Genomic DNA, 22,199 nt, shown 5'->3' with positions numbered 1-22,199 from the left:
TTAAACAAAAAAAAAGATGTGCACCCCTTCTTACTTCCCCTGCAAACCTCAAAAACAAGCATATTGAATCTTTTTAGAAACCATGTGACAGATACTTAGTTGTTTATTAGTTGTCTGTCCCAACACCCATTCTGTTTCTTTCTTTTTTTTCTTTTTGAAATAAGGTCTCACTCTGTGGCCCAGGCTGGAGTGCAATGGCACAATCTTGGCTCACTGCAACCTCCACCTCCTGAGTTCAAGCAGTTCTCCTGCCTCAGCCTCCCGAGTAACTGGGATTACAAACGTGCAGCACCATGCCTGGCTAATTTTTGTATTTTTAGTAGAGATGGGGTTTAACCATCTCTACTAAAGGCTGGTCTCGAACTCCTGGTCTTAAGTAATCCACCCACCTTGATCCCCCAAAGTGCTGGGATTACAGGCCTGAGCCACCATGCCTGGCCCATTCTGATTTTTTAGTAATAGAATACTTGATCATTAGTTGGGCACAGGTCTCCTGTAAGAAAGATTACATTTCCTGGCCTCCCTTGCAGCTAGGTAAGACCATGTGACTACCTTCTGGAAAAGGAGATGTAAAATTATTTAGCAATAACTTTAAGCAATGAAGAAAATAGGGTTAATTTACAGGAAATTAGGACTGTAGAAATTACAAACTTGTAGCTTCTGGGGAAAGCTATATAGATGTAGGTTCCAATAACTTGAGAAAACATTGCTTTTTCCTCCTTGTGTATTCAGTAATATTGATGCTGCCACAATCACTACTGTTTGCACATTTAGTGATGAAAACTTTGGTGACAGCCTCAACCATGCTGACTGTCCTTTGGTTTGAAGCTAAAGCCACTTTGGCCACGCAAGGTATCATTTTGTAGCTCGCATAGGAATTACCAGGACATCTGGTTGTCAGTTGGGGCTGGACCCAGGTTTTGTGAAGCTAAGAGTTTATACAATTTTGGAAACTCTTAAAAATAAAAAGACTGGGCCGGGCGCGGTGGCTCACGCCTGTAATCCCAGCACTTTGGGAGGCCGAGGCAGGCGGATCACGAGGTCAGGAGATCGAGACCACGGTGAAACCCCGTCTCTACTAAAAATACAAAAAATTAGCCGGGTGTGGTGGCGGGCGCCTGTAGTCCCAGCTACTCGGGAGGCTGAGGCAGGAGAATGGCGTGAACCCTGGAGGCGGAGCTTGCAGTGAGCCGAGATTGTGCCACTGCACTCCAGCCTGGGCGACAGAGCCAGACTTCATCTCAAAAAAAAATAAAATAAAATAATAAAAAAAATAAAAAGACTGGATGGAGGGGGTCATAGGGAGTTATTGTTTAATGGGTGCAGAGTTTCAGTTAGGGAAGACGAAAAGTTGTGGAGATGGATGGCAGTGATGGTTGCAAAACAGTGAGAATGTACTTCATGCCACTGAACTGCATACCTAAAATGGTTAAAATGGTACATTTTATGTTGTGGGTATTTCACCACAGTGAAAATATGCTAGAACTTAACAAATAAAATTAAAACCCCCACAAAGTATGATACAAAATTGCTAGAGGTCCTCCTAGGGCCTCATAAGGCCCATATGAATTAGAGGCCCTGAAGCTTTAAGTTTTATTATCTTTGTGGTAAGTCTGTCCCATTTAAATCTATGTCACTATTTAAAACACTTTATTATTACATAAGCAGTGCAAAGATTTGTAGAATATTGGAAAATACAGCAAGATCTGGAAGTCATGTTAGAAGCCATAAGAAGTAGAGCTGGCATGACAGAAAACTGAGTCAGCAACATGGATGACAGGCTTGAGAATATGACACAATAAAGCTGGGATAAATATCATACAATAAAGCTGGGGAGAGAGATGAACTGACTGGGGAGAAATGAGAGATATAGAAAACATGTTGATCCAACATACAGATTGAGACCAGTGACTAGGGAACAAATGAAATTCAAAAAAGTAATAAAAAACTTAAAAAGAAACAGCCATTTCTGAAACAAACCAAAAAAAGTCCTAATTTAGCGAAAGAACAGAATGTACTATATTGCAGGTAAAGTGAGCAAAGAAGCCACTGGCTCTTGTGAAGTTCCTAAATCTTAGGGATAAAGAATGCATTAGCTAAGTGTTACAGCTCTTTTAGAATTTGTCTAGCAGGGCTGGGTGTGGTGGCTCACACCTATAATCCCAGCACTTTGGGAGGCTGAGGCGGGCAGATCACTTGAGGCCAGTTTGAGACCAGCCTGGCCAACATGACAAAACCCTGTCTCTACAAACAATACAAAAATTAGCCAGATGTGGTGGCAGGCACCTGTAGTCCCAGCTACTCAGGAGATTGAGGCAGGAGAATTGCTTGAACCCGGGAGATGGAGGCGGGCGGATCATGAGGTTAGGAGTTCGAGACCAGCCTGGCCAACATGGTGAAACCCCATCTTTACTAAAGATACTAAAAATTAGCCGGGCGTGGTGGCATGCACCTGTAATCCCAGCTACTTGGGAGGCTGAGGCAGGAGAATTGCTTGAACCCGGGAGGCAGAGGTTGCAGTGAGCTGAGATCACCCCATTGCACTCCAGCCTGGGTGACAGGGTGAGACTCTGTCTAAAAAAGAAAAAAGAGAGAGAGAGAGAGAGAGAATTTGTCTAACAGGTTTTCTGGTTTTCACTGGAAAACCCCATATTAAAAAAAAAAATTATACTACAAACATCCAGAAAGAAGCAGCAGACAGTCTACCCAGGGGATAAAAGGAGACTGGCCTCAGACCTCTTTCCAGCAAGTTTAGATGGCACAGGACAATGAAACAATGGAGAAAGAATGTTGAGAAGAAAAGTATGTGGCCCCACGATTCTATAAATGGCTTAAAATTCATTCAAATATAACAAAAATAATCTCAAAACACTAAGCACACCAAAATAAATCCATAAGCTGGTTCTTTGAAAAAAATTAGTTGGACCGCTAAACATTTTACTTTGTAAAAACATGGACATAAAACATGAAATAAGAAAACAGAAGTATGTGTAAATAAAGGAGAGGTACAGGCTTCTGGGTGAAGGTAGTGGCATGAAGCTGTACTGCTTAAGATGTAGTCCAGGTAGTCAAAGACCCCAAAGTATTGTGACTTAAAATAGAATTTTGATTTTCTCTTACGTAATAGTTCAAAGGTCAACAGTCCAGAGCGGATACAGTATCTTTGCCCTTCTCAACATGTGGCTTTGAGCTCTGGGTCCTCAGGTGGCTCCTCCAGCTCCTGCCGTTATGTCTGCATCCTGGCCGGTGAGAAGGGGGAAAAGAATGGGGAGTTCACACTCATTCCTTTTAAGGCTATGACCTAAAAATGGCATAATCACTTTTGCTCACGTCCTATTGGTCAGAATTCAGACACAGGGCCACACCCAGATACAAGGGAAGCTGGGAAATGTAGCTTTTCACTGGGTGGCCATGAGCCCACCTAGAACTGGAGAATTATTTATTATTTAAGGATGAGGGATATTGATGGACAATTAGCAACCCGTGGGAAGAAGCTATGTCACAGAATGACTCCCCTTGCCATACACATTAAGTATGTAGTTTATTTAAAAAACAAAAGATTAACTATTGATAACCTAACAAAGAAAGAGGTTAAGTCAGGCGGCCAAAGGGTAGAAAAGACATAAAACCTGGAGATAGCCTGATAATAGAGAAAGAATGCTAATTAATAAAATGGTCCGTGTTCTCACAAATTACTCCCTCCCTCTCCCCAAATTGGAGAAGAGCAGTCTGAGGGAGTGAGAAATCAGCTCAGGAAAACAATCCAAGAAAACCCTTCAGAAATCCCCTATCAGTCACAGCACTGTCTCATTAGAGACAGAAAAGCCCAGCTGGGTTCACCATTGTTCAGTTCTTCAGGCTGATTTGATGGAAGGATTACCTCATGAGAATAGGATACACCTCCAAATAGAAAAGTGGGCTTTTTAAAATTTTTCAGGAGACAATTCAGCCTTAAAAAAGAAAGAAATTGGTCCGGTGCAATGGCTCACACCTGTAATCCCAACACTTTCGGAGGCCGAGGTGGGAGAACTGTTTGAGCTCAGGAGTTTGAGATCAGCCTGGGCAACATAGTGAGACCTTGTCTCTACTAAAAATTAAAAAAAAAAAAAAATTGCCCAGGTGCAGTGGCATGCGCCTGTAGCCCCAGCTACCTGAGAGGCTGAGGCAAAAGGATCGCTTGAGCCTGGGAGAGCAAGGCTGCAGTGAGCCATGACATACCATCACACTCTCGCCTAGGCCACAGAGATCCTGGAAAGAGGGAAGAAAAGAAAAGAAAAGAAAAGAAGGAGAGAAAGGAAGGAAGGAGAAAGAGAGAGAGAAAGAAAGGAGGAAGGAAGGAAGGCAGGGAGAAGGGAAGGGAAGGAAGGAAAGGAAGGAAGGAAGAAAAAGCAAGGAAGGAAGGAAGGAAAAGAAAGAAAGGAAGAAAGGAAATCCTGCCATAGGCAAGAGCATGCATGGACCTAGTGAAATAAACCAGACACAAAAAGACAAATACCGTATGATGTCACTTATACACGGAATCAAAAATAGTTGGCCGGGCAGGGTGCTCACATCTGTAATCCCAGTACTTTGGGAGGCCAAGGCGGGAGGATCATTTGAACCCAGGAGTTCAAGACTAGCCTGGGCAACATAGCAAGACCCCATCTCTAAAAATAAAATATAGTAATAATAAAAATTAGCAGGGCCTGTGTTCCCAGACTGAGGTGGGAGGATTGCTTGAAGCCGGGAGATTGAGGCTGCAGTGAGCCATGATCATGCCACACTGTACTCCAGCCTGGGCGACAGAGAGAGACCCTGTCTCAAAGAAAAAAAAGAAATTAGTCAAACTCATAGAAGCAGAGTGTAGAACAGTGATTGCCAGGAGCTGGGTAGGGAGGTGAAGATGAGGAGATGATGGTCAAAGAGTACAAAGTTTCAGTTGTAGGATAGATGAATGAGTTCTAGAGATTTACTATGAGGCATCATGCCTACCACTAACAATGCTGTACTATATAGTTAAAATTTCCCAAGAGGGTAGATCTTATATTGAATGTTCTTCACACACACACACACACACACACACACACACACACACACAAAATAATAATAGGGCAGGAGGAAAATTCCGGAGTTGATGGGTATGTCTATGGCCTTGATGGTAGTAGGGTTGGCTTCACAGGTATATACTTAACCCACATTCATCAAGTTGTATACATTAAATATATACAGCTTTTTACATCTCAATCATACCTCAATAAAATGGTTAAAAAAAAACTTTTAGGAGAGAGCATACCCCATGTCCTCTGACAAAGGCTACAGACAGGCCCCTGAGTCCTCATCACCCCAGGACCTTCAGCCTATGCAACAGTGAATGTCAATAATACAACCTGCAGCCTTCCAACCCCATTGTAGCCCTTTGCATTTCCCAGAGTCCCATGAGGAGTTGCCTTACTGCCTGCTGTGTGGCAGCAAGCAGGGAAGCAGACAGAGGTGAGCCCACCAGGCTCTGGGATCGCAGGATGCCCAGGGATGAAGGATGAGGCAGATGAGAGAGCTTCTCAAAGACAGAGGGCTTGCTCAGTAGGGGCAGTGGCGGGTGAGGGAGTCAGCCAGTGTAATTGGGAGTCTAGTTACATAAGCAAATAAGTAAACGTATTGAGGATCATGGTAGCCAGGTTTCTCATTGTGGGAGAAGGTTCTTGTAAGCATGGCAAGCTTGGGAAGGCTAGAAAGAACCCTGAGGCGGTAGACTGAAATTGGAGATATCAAAATGAACTCAGTTTAAAATATATAAATAAATAGAGACAGAGAGAGAGATGGAGATACATAGTATAGGTGCATGAGTGTATAAAAATGTCTGTGCATATATGGATGTCTGTGTGTGTGTGTGTGTTTTTCTAAATCTGTCCATTGAGAGGGCCTAGAAGCAGCGACACCACAGTAGGAAGAAGCACGTTAAGTGTGTAGATTGGCTTCCAAATACCATCTTCCACTCTAAAGAACTGGGATTTCTTGGAGAAATGGCTGATTCCAAGATTGGGGCAGGAAAAGTACAAGATAAGAGTGGAGACTCTTGTTTGCCAGAAAGGAAGGAAGTGCTCAAAGAATGATGCAGACAAGTCAAAAGAATGCAGAAGACAGCTTGGAGGTGCTCCTGCAGGCCAAATTTGGGACTGTTTGAATGTCAAAGCAGATAATGACAGTAATGAGTTACAAACTCTTGAATAAAATTGGAACCTATGAGTCATACTGATGAGAGAGCAAGAGAGAGGAACCTCTTCCTTATAGTAGAATGCCAACTCTTAATTGTAGAAGGGATAATGGAAGCAGAAAATCACTATTTGGCAGGGCACCATGGCTCACACCTGTAATCCCAACACTTTGGGAGGCTGAAGTGGGTGGATCACTTGAGTTTGAGGCCAGCCTGGCTAACACAGCGAGACCCTGTCTCTACAAAAATTAGCTGGGTGTGGTGGCACGCGCCTGTGGTCCTAGCTATTTGGGAGGCTGAGGTGGGAGGATCACCTGAGCCTGGGAGGTGGAGGTTGCAGTGAGCTATTATCATGCCATTGCACCCCAGCCTGGATGACAGAGTGAGATCCTGTCTCAAAAACAAAAACAAAAACAAAACACCAAAAAAATCACCATTCGGCGCCATCAGAGTTGCGGCTGATTCAGGCAGAAGTTTTCAGTAGAGACTAAGGCTGGTGAGTAGAGGAATTTTGATGAAGAACTGGTATCAATGCAATCTTGGGATATATTTTTGGAAAAACCTTGAATTATAGAAGGGGAAATGATAATGTTATGGTAGAAAAATCTGGCAGACAACAAAATCAGTCCCCCGATGTGTAGCTGTGAGAACAGCATGGCTCCATTCCTGGGGCACTCCTGCCGAGAAAACAAGACCCAAGTTTGATCACGAGGAAACATCAGACAGACCCACGTGAAAAGGTAAAGCCTGTGCTGTCTAAGACAGTTGAGAACAAGAAAGACAAGGAAAGGCCAAGAAACTGTTCTGGATTGGGGGATGGGGTGGAAGGATCATACTGACAACACATGGAAACCAAATTCCATGTATGTTCATGAGGGAAATGTTTCTAGCAGCTTTATCACCCTAACTGGAAATGACCCAGATGTCCTTCAGCAGGTGAGTTGATAAACAAACCGCGTTACATCCGCACAGTGGAATACCATTTGGCAACAAAAAGGAACAGACTATTGACTCATGTAACAGTAAGTAAGGCTAAGTGAAAGAAGACAGAAAACTCCATATTGTAGGATTCCATTGACCTATTTTGAACTCCTTCCTCTAACAGAGAGAAAGCTGGCTCTCATGATCGTTCCTTATTTGTTCAATCCTAATATGTTGAACATTATAATGTAATGTAGTTTCAGAATTGCTAACCCATATTGTGTGAGAAACAAATTTACCCACTAAAGCAGAGGTCCCCAGCCCCCAGGCTGCTGCAGACTGTTAGGAACCTGGGCCGCACAGCCGGCAGTGAGTGAAGCTTCATCTGTATTTACAGCCTCTGCCCATTGCTCACATTGTCACCCAAGTTTGGCCTCCTGTCAGATCAGCGGCGGCGTTAGATTCTCATAGGCGTGCAAAACCTATTGTGAACTGCACACGTGAACTGCACTAGGTTTCGTGCTCCTTATAAGACTCTAACTAGGCCAGGCGCGGTGGCTCATGCCTGTAATCCCAGCACTTTGGGAGGCCGAAGCAGGCAGATTGCCTGAAGTCAGGAGTTTGAGACCAGCCTGGCCAACATGGTGAAACCCCGTCTCTACTAAAAATACAAAAATTAGCCAGGTGTGGTGGCACACGCCTGTAATCCCAGCTACTCAGGAGGCTCAGGCAAGAGAATTGCTTGAGCCTGGGAGATGGAGGTTGCGGTGAGCCAAGATTGTGCCACTGCACTCCAGCCTAGGTGACAGAGTGAGACTCTGTCTCAAAAAAAAAAAAAGGACTCTAATGCCTGATGATCTAAGGTGGAACAGTTTCATCCTGAAACCATCATCAACATCCCCGCGCCCTACCCTCCATCTGTGGAAAGACTGTCTTCCAAGAAACCAGTTCCTGGTGCCAAAAAGATTGGGGACCACTGAACTAAAGCACAGCTTTTATGCACTTCTTTTGGTCTTTAGCCAACCAGTATAGTTTCCCAAAGCTACTGAGGTGAGCTCTTTCATCTCCATTCCCTTCAATATAGTACAGTTAGATTCATTTGTCACAGTCTGCATTCCAACCTGGGTTCCCCTGACATTCAATTGATATTCTTCCTTTGCATACAGTGAAACTCACTCTTCGTGGCATACCTTTCTATGGGTTTTGACAAATGCATCCTCCAACGTTGAGTCACCTCTCATGCTGTTCCTCTGTAGTGAAATCTTCCCCCAAGCCCTAATTGGCCCCACTGAATTGTTTACTAATCTGCCAAGCACTGATTTGGCAGCATCTGCACTTTCTTTTTCTTTTTTTTTGAGACAAGATGTCGCTCTGTCATCCACACTGGAGCGCAGTGGCAAGATCATAGTTCACTGCAGCCTTGAACTCCTCAGCTCAAGTGATCCTCCCACTTCAGCCTCACGAGTCAGTAGGATTATAAGCTGCTCCACCATGCTCAGCTAATTTTTAAAATTTGTTGTAGAGACGGTATCTCTCTATGTCGCCCAGGCTGGTCTCAAGTGATCCTCCTGCCTTGGCCTCCCAAAGCGCTGGGATTATAGGCATGAGCCACTGTGCCCTGCCCTGCACATTTTGATATGCTATATTTTTGTTTTCATTCAGCTGGGCACAAACTGCTTTAAAATTTCCCTTTAGTCCTCTTTGATCCATGGGTTATGAAGAAGTGTGTAGTTTATATTTTGGGATTTCCCAGAAATCTTTCTGTTACTGATTTACAGTTTAATTTTGTCGTGGTCTGATTATACACTTTGCATGAAATTTGTTGAGGTTTATTTTATGGCCCAAAATGTGGTCTCTCTTAATAAACATTCCATGTGTACCTGAAAAGAAAGTGCATTGTACTACTATTGAATAGAATGTTCGATAAATGCCAGTTAAGTCTAGTTGTTTGATAGTGTTGTTTACATTTTCTGTATTTTTACTGATTTTTATGACCTGTTTTATCAACTTACTGAGAGAAGAATATTGAAGTCTTGATCTGTAATTGTGAACTTGTCTTTTTTTTTTTTGTTCTAACAGTTTTTGTCTGAAGTATTTTGAAGCTCTATTTTTACATGCTTGCACATTCAAAACTGTTTTATCTTTTTGGAGAATTGATCCCTTTATCACTATATAATGCCCTCCTTATGGCTGCTAATATTCCTTGCCTGGGAGTCTACTTCATCTAATATTAAAATAGCCACTCTAGCTTTCTTTTGGGGTGTGTTACATAGCTTTCTCTGTCCTTTTACTTTTAACCTTTCTGTCTTTACATTTTTAAAAAAGATTTATTATAGATTGCATACAGTTTGGTCTATTTTTTTTTTTTTTTTTTTTTTTTTTTGAGACGGAGTCTCGCTCTGTCGCCCAGGCTGGAGTGCAGTGGCACAGTCTTGGCTAACTGCAAGCTGCGCCTCCCGGGTTCACGCCATTCTCCTGCCTCAGCCTCTCCGAGTAGCTGGGACTACAGGCGCCCACCACCACGCCTGGCTAATTTTTTGTATTTTTTAGTAGAGACGGGGTTTCACCGTGGTCTTGATCTCCTGACCTCGTGATCCGCCCGCCTCGGCCTCCCAAAGTGCTGGGATTACAAGCGTGAGCCACCGCGCCCGGCACAGTTTGGTCCGTTTTTAAAGCTGATCTGACAATCTCTGACTTTTAACTGATGTGTTTAGAATGACTGTCCACATTTATTGTGATTATTGCTATAGCTGCATTAACATCTACCATATTGATCACTGTTTTCTATTTGTTCCATCTGCTCTCTGCGTCTTTCCTTCATTTATTTTGCCTTTTGGGGGGACTATTGATCATTTTTTATGATTCAATTTTATCATTTCTATTATCTTATACATATATATTTATAATGTATAAAAACATCTTTTCAAGAAATTTTAGTGATTGCCTTAATAGTCATAATATGCATCTATGAGTAACCGAAATCCAACTGCAAATAACATTATACTGCTTTGTGTGTAGTGTAAGGATCTTACAACAGGTCCTTCCAATATCTCCCTCCTGTCTTTTCTGATACTGTTGTCATACAGTTTACTTTTATATATGTTATAAACCTACAATATATTGCCACTATTTTTGCTTTATCTTTTAGAGAAACTAGAATTTTTTTAAAAAATTGATTCTGTCTTATCTTCTTTTATTCCATTTCCAGTGTGCTTCATTTCTTTGTGCAGATTCAAGTTTCAGTCTGATATCACATTCCTTCTGCTTGGAGAATATTCTTTAACATTTCTTGTAGAGCTGGTCTGCTGGCAATGTATTCCTTCGGTTTTCGTTTGTCTGGGAAATGTTTTTTACCTTTTGTATTGTGAAGGATATTTTCACTGAGTATAGAATTTTGGGTTACCAGAGATTTTTGTCTTGTTTCGTTTTCACTTTAAAGAAAATCAGACCATTTTCTTTTCACTTCTGTGGTTTCTGATGAGAAGTTTATTTTTGTGTAGGATATAATAAATTCCTCTTCAAAGACTTAAGCCTGTTAACTTCCTTTAAAATTCAAGAGGGAGAAAATTGTTAAGTACAATGAGTTCTGAGTTCCTCTCCAAAGAACCAATGTATCAGGCCGGGCGCGGTGGCTCAAGCCTGTAATCCCAGCACTTTGGGAGGCCGAGGCGGGCGGATCACGAGGTCAGGAGATCGAGACCATCCTGGCTAACACGGTGAAACCCTGTCTCTACTAAAAATACAAAAAATTAGCCGGGCGTGTTGGCGGGCGCCTGTAGTCCCAGCTCCTCGGGAGGCTGAGGCAGGAGAATGGCCTGAACCCGGGAGGCGGAGCTTGCAGTGAGCCGAGATCGCGCCACTGCACTCCAGCCTGGGTGACACAGCAAGACTCCGTCTCAAAAAAAAAAAAAAAAAAAAAAAAGAACCAATGTATCAGTATGTTCAGCTCCCCTGTTCTTTGTTCCCCATTTTAAAGTTTAATTTCCTTGTTCTTTACGTCTCCTTGCCCCTAGTTTCAGTAAACAACCCCCTCCTAGCCTCTATCACCTGCTCTGTTCTTAGTCACCTGCTCTGTTCTTAGTCACCTGCTTTGTCCTTAGTTATCCTTAGTCATCTGCTCTGCAACCATCCCTCCTGCCAAAACTACTCACCCTGCCACTCTGGCTCATACCCTCTCTCTCTTTAAAATAGCCAATCAGAATTGGCTTGGACTGTGTGATCCAATCCCAGCCAATAGGGGAAAGACACAGCAGTAGGGAAGAGCTACATTAGGAATTACATCCCCTCCCCTTCCCCTCCCCTCCCCTTCCCCTCCCCTCCCCCTCCCCCTCCCCTCCCCTCCCCCTCCCCTCCCCCTCCCCTTCCCCTCCCCTCCCCCTCCCCTTCCCCTCCCATCCCCCTCCCCTTCCCCTCCCCTCCCCCTCCCCTTCCCCTCCCCTCCCCCTCCCCTCCCCCTCCCCTTCCCCTCCCCTCCCCTTCCCCTCCCCTCCCCCTCCCCTTCCCCTCCCCTCCCCCCCTTCCCCTCCCCTCCCGTTCCCCTCCCCTCCCCTTCCCTTCCCCTCCCCTTCCCCTCCCCCTCCCCTCTCCTTCCCTTCCCCTCCCCTCTCCTTCCCTTCCCCTCCCCTACGCCTCCCCTTTCCTTCCCCTTCCCCTCCCCTTTCCTTCCCCTTCCCCTCCCCTTCCCCTCCCCCCCTTCCCCTCCCCTCCCCTTCCCTTCCCCTCCCTTGTCCGGTGTGCTCTCACCATTGCTCCATCCACAAGATGTACCCTTCTATAGAAGTAAACTGCCTTGCTGAGAAAACTTTTGCCTGAGTGCTATTTTCACTTGGAGAAAGTGAGCATTTACTTCCAACATTTGTTTCTCTGTATGGAATACAGTTGACCCTTGAACAACATGGGTCTGAACTTTGAGGGTCCACTTACACACGGATTTTAAAAATACACACAGTTTACTCTCCATATGGGTGGGTTCCACATCCAGAACCAAACGTATTATTGAAATATGGTATTGGCTGGATGTAAAGCCCACCCAGATGGAGGGCTCACATTTCCTATCAGTTAGTTCCACCAGGACTTAGGACTATGTAGATTTGGTATCTGTGGAGGAACCAAGCCCCCTGAGGATACTGAGGGACAACTGAGTTTCTTTCTTCTCTTGCTCCTTCAAGATGTCTTCTTTTTGTTTTGTTTTCAGCAGCAGGGACTTAAACTGTGTAGGTAGTACATCGTGTGTGTGTGTGTGTGTGTGTGTGTGTGTGTGTGTGTATGTGTGTGTGTGCTGTTAGTATATCCTGCTTTCTGCTCTCTGAGCTTCTTGGATCTGAGGTTTGATGGCTGTCATTAATTCTGAGAAATTCTTGGCCATTATTTCCTCAAATATTTCTTCTATCCCATTTCTTCCCTTCTCTTGGGATTCCAGCTATGTATGTATGTTTCAAGCTCATGTTTTAATATTGATTTTAACATCTAAATAAAATGGCAGCAAACAGAATCTATCTTGTATTAAAAGAATAATAAAACCTTACTAAGGCCGGGCACGGTGGCTCATTCCTGTAATCCCAGCACTTGGGGAGGCTGAGATGAACAGATCACCTGAGGTCAGGTGTTCGAGACCAGCTTGGCCAACATAGAGAAACCCCGTCTCTACTAAAAATACAAAATTAGCCAGGTGTGGTGGTGCATGCCTGTAATCCGAGCTACTTGGGAGGATGAGGTAGGAGAATGGCTTGAACCCTGGTGGCAGAGGTTGCAGTGAGCTGAGATCGTGCCACCACTGCAGGCTGGGTGACAGAGAGAGACTCCATCTCAAAAAAAAAAAAAAAACCCAAAAAACAAAATACGAAACAAAACAAACCTTACTAAATGTCAGTACTAAAGAAAGCAAGAATAATTGGAGATTACAATGATAACTACAATTCACATGCTAATTAGTCAAGAGGAAAATATCCTGTGATGCACCACTGCACTCCAGCCTGGGCAACAGGGAGAGATCCCATCTCAAAAAGAAAAAGGAAAACAAAAGTATAAAGAAAGCTTGAAAGTAAAAGAATGAAAGAGAAATATACTATATAAGTACTAACAAAAGAAAGCTGGTGAGCTATATTAATGTTAGTCAAATGGACTTTAAACCAAAAACTGTTGCTAAAAAGACAAAGGACCACTGTGGAATGATAAAAAGTTCAATTCACCAGGAACATAAAAAAAAACAACAAAAAAAACTCAAATGTATAATAGTCTCAATCTAAACAAAGCAAAATTGACAGAACTGCATATGGACAAAGTAATCACAGAAGGTGATTTTAATGCCTTTCTGTAATTGATATAGTATGCAGACCAGATCAGTAAGGATATAGAATATTTAAACATGATTAACAAAATTGATTTAATAGATCATAGGCAGAGAACACTACACCCAACAATTGCAGAATATGCTTTAATTTTAAGTACATAGGGAAATTTACAAGCAAAAAATGGCCAGATTATGAGCAATAAAGCAAGTTTCAGCAAATTTCAATCACTGAATTGCATGTAGCAATATTCAAATCTAGATCGCAATGCACTTAAGCTATAAATCAAACGAAAAATCACTAGGCTGTGGGATTCAGTGAGATTCAGACATCAAGGTGATTGTAAATCAGGAGACTGCAAGCATCCCCGAAAATCCTCAGGCACGACAGGAGTAGCCTAGAGGCTTGAGTCACTTCATTTAGATAATAAAAGAAACAGTGACCTTAGAAGGTTACAGAACTTGACACCCTCAGATTACACAAGAACAAATGAATTGTTAAATAAAAAGCAGTTGAAGTGCTTGTTTCAATGAAGTGGGTTATTTTGGTGGGGACGGCAGCAGGGAGGGACAGACAGGCCCCAAAATTACTTTAGTTCTGTATTATTGGAATCTTTATGAATAATATTTTTGTAATACATATTTAAACATTTTTATTAAAAATTCATTTAAATGTTCATTGAGTTTAATTCAGTTGGTGCCTTGTTAAATGTAAGAGACAAAGAGTTAGAGATGACTATGAGGACTTGAACCTGGCTGCCCTGGAATACTGTGGTGATAAGGACAGAAACCAGGACTTCAGGAGCAAGAGCCCTCAGGAGAAGACAATAAGTTAGCTGATACAGGATGTTCCCCTATTCCCTGACATGACCATGGTAGGGAACCCCCAGGGCTCAGCTGGCTGGAGCAGGGGCTGTATAACGAGCTGCGTTGGCCAGGCGCCGTGGCTCACGCCTGTAATCTCAACACTTTGGGAGACTGAGGTGGGTGGATCACTTGAGGTCAGGAGTTCGAGACCAGCCTGCCCAACACAGCAAAACCCCGTCTCTACCAAAAACACAAAAATTAGCCGAGCATGGTGGCGCACTCCTGTAGTCCCAGCTACTTGGGAGGCTGAGGCAGAAGAATTGCTTGACCTCAGGAGGAAGAGGTTGCAGTGAGCCAAGATCGGGCCACTGCACTCCAATCTAGGTGACAGAGTGAGACTCCGTCTCTAAATAAATAAATACAATAAAACAAATAAAAATGAGGGAGCTTTGGAACCTGATTCTATGGACAGAACAGAATCTAGGCAGGAACCCTCCCTCCCACAGGCAGCCCAGAAGAGATTGAAGATTATAGGACCTAGTTGGAGTCAGGGTGGCATGGGCTAAGGAGGGGCAGGACAGACTCTGAGGCGTGGGTGATGGCATGGCTGGGATTGAACCAGGGAGCAGGAGAGGCTGCCCAGGACTCGCTGACCTGAGGGCTGAGGAGAAGGTGTGGGAAGAGCAGAGCAGAGAAGCCTAGAGAAGCAGCCCCAGTGTGGGGTGGGGGTAAGAGGAGGCAGAGATGGTGCAGGAGCTAAGTGCCACCAAAGTCAACAGAGAAGTACTGGGGAGGTCAACACTCCTCCAGTGTTGTGGTTCTCAACCCTGTCAGACCCAAGTCCTCTTTTTACGACAAATATTTTGTCACACCGTTTCACTAGCCTGAAATAAAATTCATAATGATTATAACCTACCTATACATATAAATTTTAAAAATTGATATCCTGCCCCAACTGTAATATACAAGGAAAATGTAAAGCAATGCATAAGTCAATATGTAAATGCTTGTGCACGACTTCATTCGAAGCCATGAAATAGAATCAGAAGCTTGTACCCAGAATGCAGTAGCTACAAAAATAGACCTATAAAGGTGTATTGACTTTACTACTCCAAAACAGTAAAGATCCACTACAGATTGGCAAATGGGGCTCAAAATAGTCGGGTGGGGTGGCGTTATTGTGAATCAATGAAATGCTAGGGTTAGTCCGCTCCGCCAGGGGGCTGGGAGAGGCACAGCCAATCCGGTGGGGTCCTAAATGCGGCCACATCTTAGCTTGCGAGATCAGACGAGATCGGGCGCGTTCAGGGTGGTGTGGCAGTGGCGCCTGGTGCTGCAGTTGCAGACCCCCATCCTCCCGGGCTGTAGCGGGGGCGCAGGCTGGCGGAAAAGAGTGAGCAGAATCAGGGGGCGGTTGGAAAGCACGGCGACAAACGGGGGAAGGAGGGAGGAGAGGGAAGCCAAAAGCCTACAGGACCTGGTATTCCCAGGCGGTCTCCCATCCAAGTACTAACCAGGCCAGACCGTGCTTAGCTTTTTATATCAGACAAGATCGGGCACGTTCAGGGTGGTATGGCAGTGGCGCCTGGTGCTGCTGTGGCGAACCCCCACCAGGAGGTCCCGGGCTGCGACGGAGTAAAAGGGGGAGCAGAATTAGGGGGCGATTGAAAAGCGCGGCCACAAAAGGGGGAAAGAGGGAGGGAGCGGGAAGCCAAAAGCCGGTATTTCCAGGCGTATCCCATTCAAGTACTAACCAGGCCCGACCCTGCTTAGCTTCCGAGATGAGACCAGATCGGGCGCGTTCAGGGTGCGTAGATGCCGGCAGTGGCGCCGGGCTGCCCCAAGAACCCGGCCCAGCCACGCCCGCAGGGTTGTTCGCTCTGCTAACATGGCCGGGTGAAGAAATTGAGGTCTTGAGGCTGGCTGTGATTCATGGGACCACTGGCAATGATTCCAGCAGTCTCTGGTTACTTGGCGCCCATTTCTTTGGCTTGATCTGGGGAGACCTGTAGGGAGAATTCTGGACCTAGGGGAGCTGCCCTGCAAGAGTGGCCTTTTTCCGGCTGGCTTTGCCCTTCCCTCCAAGCCCCACTCAGAGTGAATCCCAACTAAAACCAGGGTTGTGTAGGGGATCTGAACCCCACTTCTTAAATAGGTTTTACTGTCCTAGGAGCAACTTTGTAATGATTTTCCAAACTGTGAACAACTTTTGGTTAAGCACTAAAAACAAACAAACAAACAAACAAAACCCACACACAAACCCAAAAGTACCATCTTCCCTTGATTCACATGATGGTTAAATTCCTGGACAATTCTGTGTAGATTAAAATTGGGTGAGTGGGTTGGGGGAGTTAGGGTCTAGACTCAAGTAGTTGTAAACAGGTTCTTCATCTGCCAGAATGGTCAGAGTGGCATAAGAAGATCATTCTTTATTTTCTGTAAGGCTTCCAACATCATGGCCCTCAACTGCTAGAATGCCGTTAGTGCCCTCCAGCCATGGTGACTCCCCAAACACCCCATCATTTAAGAAATTCCAAACCCACCTGCCCACTGGGACTCATTGACCTAGAATCCTTTTTCTTTTTTTTGAGACAGAGTCTTGTTCTATTGCCCAGGAGGCTGGTTTTGAACTCCTGACCTCGAGTGATCCTCCTGCCTCAGCCTCCCAGAGTGCTAGGATTATAGGCGTGAGCCACCACACCTGGCCTGCCTTAGAATGTTAGACCTGAAAAAAGTTAATAATCTTGTTACACATCTCAGTCCAGACAAAAAACTGTTGACAGAGAGACTAGAGAACTAGAGAAAGTTGATACAAAGACATCTAAAATGGCCAAGAGGACATAGAGATTATGGGACAGGTTAGAAAAATGAGACACAGAGGGGCGGCGGGCAGTTTCAAAACACAATGGACAAAAAGGTGTATAGAAGTTCCACAGAAGCAGCCGGGCACAGTGGCTCATGCTTGTAATTCCAGCATCTTGGGAGGCTGAGGCAGGAGGATCACTTTGAGCCCAGGAGTTCGAGACCGGCTTGGGCAACATAGCAAGACCTCACCTCTATAAATAATAATATTTTAAAAAATTAGCCAGGCATCGTCGCGCACCTGCAGTCCCAGCTACATAAGAGGCTGAGGTGGGAGAATAGCTTCAGCCCAGGCGTTCGAGACTGCAGTGAGCCATGATTGTGCCACTGCACTCCAGCCTGGGTAATAGAGTGAGACCTCGTCAGCAAAAAAAAAAAAAAAAAAAAAAAAAAAAAAGGAAGGAAGGAAGGTAGGGAGGGTGGAAGGGAGGGAAATTCCACACAAGCATCTACACTTCCTTGGGAATATGCCTTAAAACCTGAAAAATATTATTTTGCACAACGTGTAGTATAGGTGTGGAATTTATTCTATTGGAGGAAAAGGAAATAAATAATATATGGCTGCGCATGGTGGCTCACACCTGTAATCTCAATACTTTGGGAGGCCAAGGTGGACAGATCACTTGAGGCCAGGTGTTCAAGACCAGCTTGGCCAACATGATGAAACCCTGTCTCTACAAAAAAAAAAACACAAAAATTAGCCAGGCATGGTGGCCCACACCTATAATCGCAGCTACTGGGATGGCTGAGGCATAAGAATCACTTGAACCTGGGAGGAGGAGCCTGCAGTGAGGCAAGATCACACCATTGCACTCCAGCCTGGGCAACAGAGCAAGACTCCATCTCAAAGAAAAAAAAAATTTAAAAATGTTCAGGTGGACTTGGGCAGTGGTGTAATCTATAATTCTCCTTGTGGTGACCACGAAGACGCTGTATTCAGACTTCCAGCTGCAAGGAGGCCCCATTCCGGGGAGATGCAGATTCCTCTAATGTGCACTGAATTTAAGGGTTCATTGTCAGTCTGCTGAAACTTTCTTGGAACTGTGCTGCAGCCTGAGACTCTCCTACCCAGTCCTCCTTGATTTCCCACTGGTCAAATCCAACCAAAGCTGGACAGCATGCGCCTCCCTTGACACAGTCCATAGAGGTTCCCAGCCTCTGGGGCAGAGAGCAGGATGGTGGAGGGTGGAGAGAGGCTTGGCCTGGCCTGGGGTGGAATGGGGGCAGGAGCTTAGAGAAGATACCCAGCATATTACCAAAGACTTGGTTTGGCCTGCAAGGATAGTAACATCTTTTTCTTTAAAGGTTAGATGTAGTGAATAGAGTTCCTTAAGCCCTTGTTGATTGGCTTCTCATTGTTTGCAGCTAAACATGAGACTGGTATAGACCTTAAAGCAAGAAGGCAACTTGCTATGAAGATAATGTGAGTACACAAAGACCAAGAGACCTAGGAAGAAAGGAGTCCAGAAAAGATCTGAGCAAAGCAAATTTCAGTCTTTAGTGAAGAAGGCTGGAAGTTCAGCCCTCAGAACTCCATGCATGATATTCACAGTTGAGTGACTATATTTATGCCTAAATTAACTGACTTGCAAAATATATTTAGTCTTCATTTCAGTTTGTGAGTTTAGTCATTCTCCACAAACCCTTTTCCTGTGCTTATAACCTCCTAAAGTATTGTTATATATAGATGCATGGATTGGGTGGACTGAATTCTTATGCTCAGAGAGGAAAAATACTTGTGACCAGTACCCCTTATAGAATTGTCCTATCAAAGTTTACTTACATTATCATGGGTTATATGTTACACGTGGACTAAAGTCCATGTGCTGGGTTCTCTTTCTTTTCCTTTCTTCCTTTCTTCTTTCTTTCTTTCTTTCTTTCTTTCTTTCTTTCTTTCTTTCTTTCTTCTTTCTTTCTTTCTTTCTTTCTTTCTCTTTCTTTCTTTCTTTCTTTCTTTCTTTCTTTCTTTCTTTCTTTCTTTTCTTTTCTTTTCTTTTCTTTTTTTGAGACAGAGTCTCACTCTCTTGCCCAGGCTGGAGTCCATGTGCTGGGTTTTCTTTCTTTCTTTCTTTCTTTCTTTCTTTCTTTCTTTCTTTCTTTCTTCTTTCTTTCTTTCTTTCTTTCTTTCTTTCTTTCTTTCTGTCCTTTCTTTCTCTTTCTTTCTTTCTTTCTTTCTTTTTCTTTCTCTCTCTCTCTCTCTCTTTCTTTCTTTCTTTTTCTTTTTCTTTCTTTCTTTTCTTTTTTTGAGACAGAGTCTCACTCTCTTGCCCAGGCTGGAGTCTATGTGCTGGGTTTTCTTTCTTTCTTTCTTTCTTTCTTTCTTTCTTTCTTTCTTTCTTTCTTTCTTTCTTTCTGTCCTTTCTTTTTCTTTCTTTCTTTCTTTCTTTCTTTCTTTCTTTCTTTCTTTCTTTCTTTCTTTCTTTCTTCTCTCTCTCTCTCTCTCTCTCTCTTTCTTTCTTTCTTTCTTTCTTCCTTTCTTTCTTTTTTTGAGACAGAGTCTCACTCTCTTACCCAGGCTGGAGTCCAGTGGCACAATCTCGACTCACTGCAACCTCTAACTCCAGGTTCAAGCAATTGTCCCTGCCTCAGCCTCCCGAATAGCTGGGATTACGGGCACCCACCACCATGCCTGGCTAACTTTTGTATTTTTTAGTAGAGACAGGGTTTCACCATGTTGGCTAGGCTAGTCTTGAACTCCTGACCTCAAGTGATATGCCCGCCTCGGCCTCCCAAAGTGCTGGGATTACAGGTGTGAGCCACCGTGCTCGGCCGGAGTTCTTGCTTTTACACTACAAAGTTTCCAACACAAGAAGCTAACAATTCTACAGTGCAGCACCAAACCACTTTTCACTGCCTCCCAAGGCACAGTCATTTAATAATCAGTAGTCCAAGTACTAAGAATACTAAGAAAATTTCCTTGAAAACAGGGACCACGCCCTCTCCCCTCCTTGGCTCTGTGCATGGCCTGCCATTGAGGAACCTAAGAACCTACAACCGGCTGACACTCTCTGGTTCAAATACTTCTGACAGTTTCTCTCTGTTAACAGCCTACCTTCTGTCACCACAAGGGAGGAAATAGTTGTCCTGACCCCATTCTCCTCATCTTCTCTGATCTCCTGCCTGGGCTTCCCACTGGCCAAACCTACCTGGAAACCAGACGCGATGAGCTCTGAGATGTCGATCAGCTTGGAGAACATGCAGGAACCAAGGGAATTCTGGGGCACAGAACTTCCAGCCATGGAAGAGAAGGGTTTAATCTTCACCTTTTTTCCCTTCCCCTTTCCCCCATTCCCCAAATTGACCTTCAACCATCCTCTGCTTTGATTCAATCTATATTCGATGTGTACCGTATTATGAATAGTCAAAGATACAGTACATACTTGAATTATATTTCTTTTTTTGTACAACTTCTTCCTCTTGGAGTTAATATTTATATTATTTTTTGTTTGCTTGGCTTAATAGTCCTATTCCTAACACACCCCTAAACTTTGCCATAAGTGTAAATCTCTCAGTGCATTCAAACACATCAGGTATTCCATCAATTTGATCTTTGTGGAGATGCATTTAGCAGAGTCCTCTCTCCTGCTCCAGTAAGAGCTGACTGCTTTCTGGGGCTGCTGTTCTCCTGTCATTCTGGACTCTCTCTTCATCTCTCTTCACCTGGATATTGCCTTCACTTTTTTCCTACATTGAACCCACCCCTTTCCTGGAGCCGTGTTTTTCTGAGTTGACTTCATTTTAATTGAGTACATCCTCTAGGAGTTTCTTAAGGAAGAGTTGTAAGAAAAATTGCATAGAACATGTGGGAAAAGATTTTTTTTTTTTTTTTTTTGAGACGGAGTCTCACTCTGTCACCCAGGCTGGAGTGCAGTGGCGCAATCTCGGCTCACTGCAAGCTCCACCTCCAGGGTTCACGCCATTCTCCTGCCTCAGCCTCCCGAGTAGCTGGGACTACAGGCGCCCGCCACCACGCCTGGCTAATTTTTTGTATTTTTAGTAGAGACAGGGTTTCACCGTGGTCTCGATCTCCTGACCTCGTGATACGCCCGCCTCGGCCTCCCAAAGTGCTGGGATTACAAGCGTGAGCCACCGCGCCTGGCCTGGGAAAAGATTTTTTACAAATAAAAAATAATTTTTAATTGCATGTATGAAGTTTGGAGATTTTAATACCTAAGTGTGAAAGTGATTTCACTGGGTGCACGAAAATCATTCCACTAACTGAAAACTGAGCTGCGGCTGCCATTTCTGTCTCCTCCTACCATTAGGAGAGCATGGTGTTATGTGTAGAAGGGGGTTTTGGAGTTGCTAGAGTGGGTTGACCATTATTATTAAAAGCAAAAAGATGGTTCTACAGAATGGGGGCAGAGAGGAGTAGGAATGGTACTCAGAGGAAACTGAGATGTCTCTTTACAGCTCTTGCCCAGTCAAAAGAAGATCACACAACTCTACATGTGCAAAACCATCAAGGGCTTAGGATTTTCAGGAGTGAAAGTTTGTGGATTCCCTACCAGGGAACGAACCCGGTAAAGCTAGAGGTACCTGGAATGGTAGTATAGGAGGAAGTAAGAAATAACAACTACTACTGACTTGTAACCAAGAAGCAGAAAGAACTAAAACTCCCACCTGTATTTCTTTCTTTGCAGTGATGTATGTTATTTAAATTAAATCCTTCTCTCATTTTGTGCATAGGGTATGCTTGTGGCATTTATATTTACTGTTTGTTCTAGAAGTTTTGGGATACAAAGGTAAGAAAGAAACTAGGGGGGCCAGGCGTGGTGGCTCACGCCTGTAATCCCAGCACTTTGGGAGGCCAAGATGGGCAGATCATGAGGTCGGGAGATCGAGACCATCCTGGCCAACCTAGTGAAACCCCATCTCTACTAAAAATACAAAAATTAGCTGGATGTGGTGGTGTGTGCCTTTAATCCCAGCTACTCGGGAGGCTGAGGCAGGAGAATTGCTTGAACCTGGGAGGCGGAGGTTGCAGTGAGCCGAGATGGCTGCACTCCAGCCTGGGCGACAGAGCAAGACTTCATCTCCAAAAAAAAAAAAGAGATTGTATGTGGGTTTGGACAGTGTCAGAGAAGAATCTAGGTCTCATAGAGGATGTCAAGGAGTAACAATACTCTAAAA

At 44.2% G+C, this 22,199-nt stretch overlaps 1 protein-coding gene, 1 long non-coding RNA gene and 2 pseudogenes across 5 annotated transcripts in view; 3 read left to right on the top strand and 1 right to left on the bottom strand.

Annotated features, from left to right (window-relative positions):
* GARIN1A (golgi associated RAB2 interactor 1A) overlaps window positions 1–22,199 on the bottom strand; it is a 38,411-nt gene that overhangs the window by 746 nt on the left and 15,466 nt on the right. For 2 of the 4 annotated variants that reach the window (XR_008658578.2, XR_008658581.2), the window contains exons 6-7: window positions 16,093–16,210; window positions 3,121–3,239 (exon numbers count right to left, since the gene is read on the bottom strand). The gene's annotated coding sequence lies outside the window, so the exon portion shown is untranslated. Of the gene's footprint in view, window positions 1–3,120; window positions 3,240–13,530; window positions 15,585–15,958; window positions 16,211–22,199 lie in introns of those variants that run through there. The other 2 variants (XR_010121600.1, XR_008658579.2) reach the window with 2 other exon arrangements.
* On the top strand, window positions 2,099–2,166 carry LOC129485546 (uncharacterized; annotated as a pseudogene).
* Window positions 2,607–2,650, top strand: LOC129485552 (uncharacterized; annotated as a pseudogene).
* On the top strand, window positions 15,538–20,477 carry LOC134737047 (uncharacterized). The gene is made up of 2 exons (XR_010121601.1): window positions 15,538–15,597; window positions 20,114–20,477. It is a non-coding gene; the product is annotated as an uncharacterized lncRNA (long non-coding RNA).

Source organism: Symphalangus syndactylus, chromosome 6 (assembly GCF_028878055.3).
Source record: "Symphalangus syndactylus isolate Jambi chromosome 6, NHGRI_mSymSyn1-v2.1_pri, whole genome shotgun sequence".
NCBI lineage: Eukaryota > Metazoa > Chordata > Mammalia > Primates > Hylobatidae > Symphalangus > Symphalangus syndactylus.
This window is presented reverse-complemented; position numbering and strand designations above follow the sequence as displayed.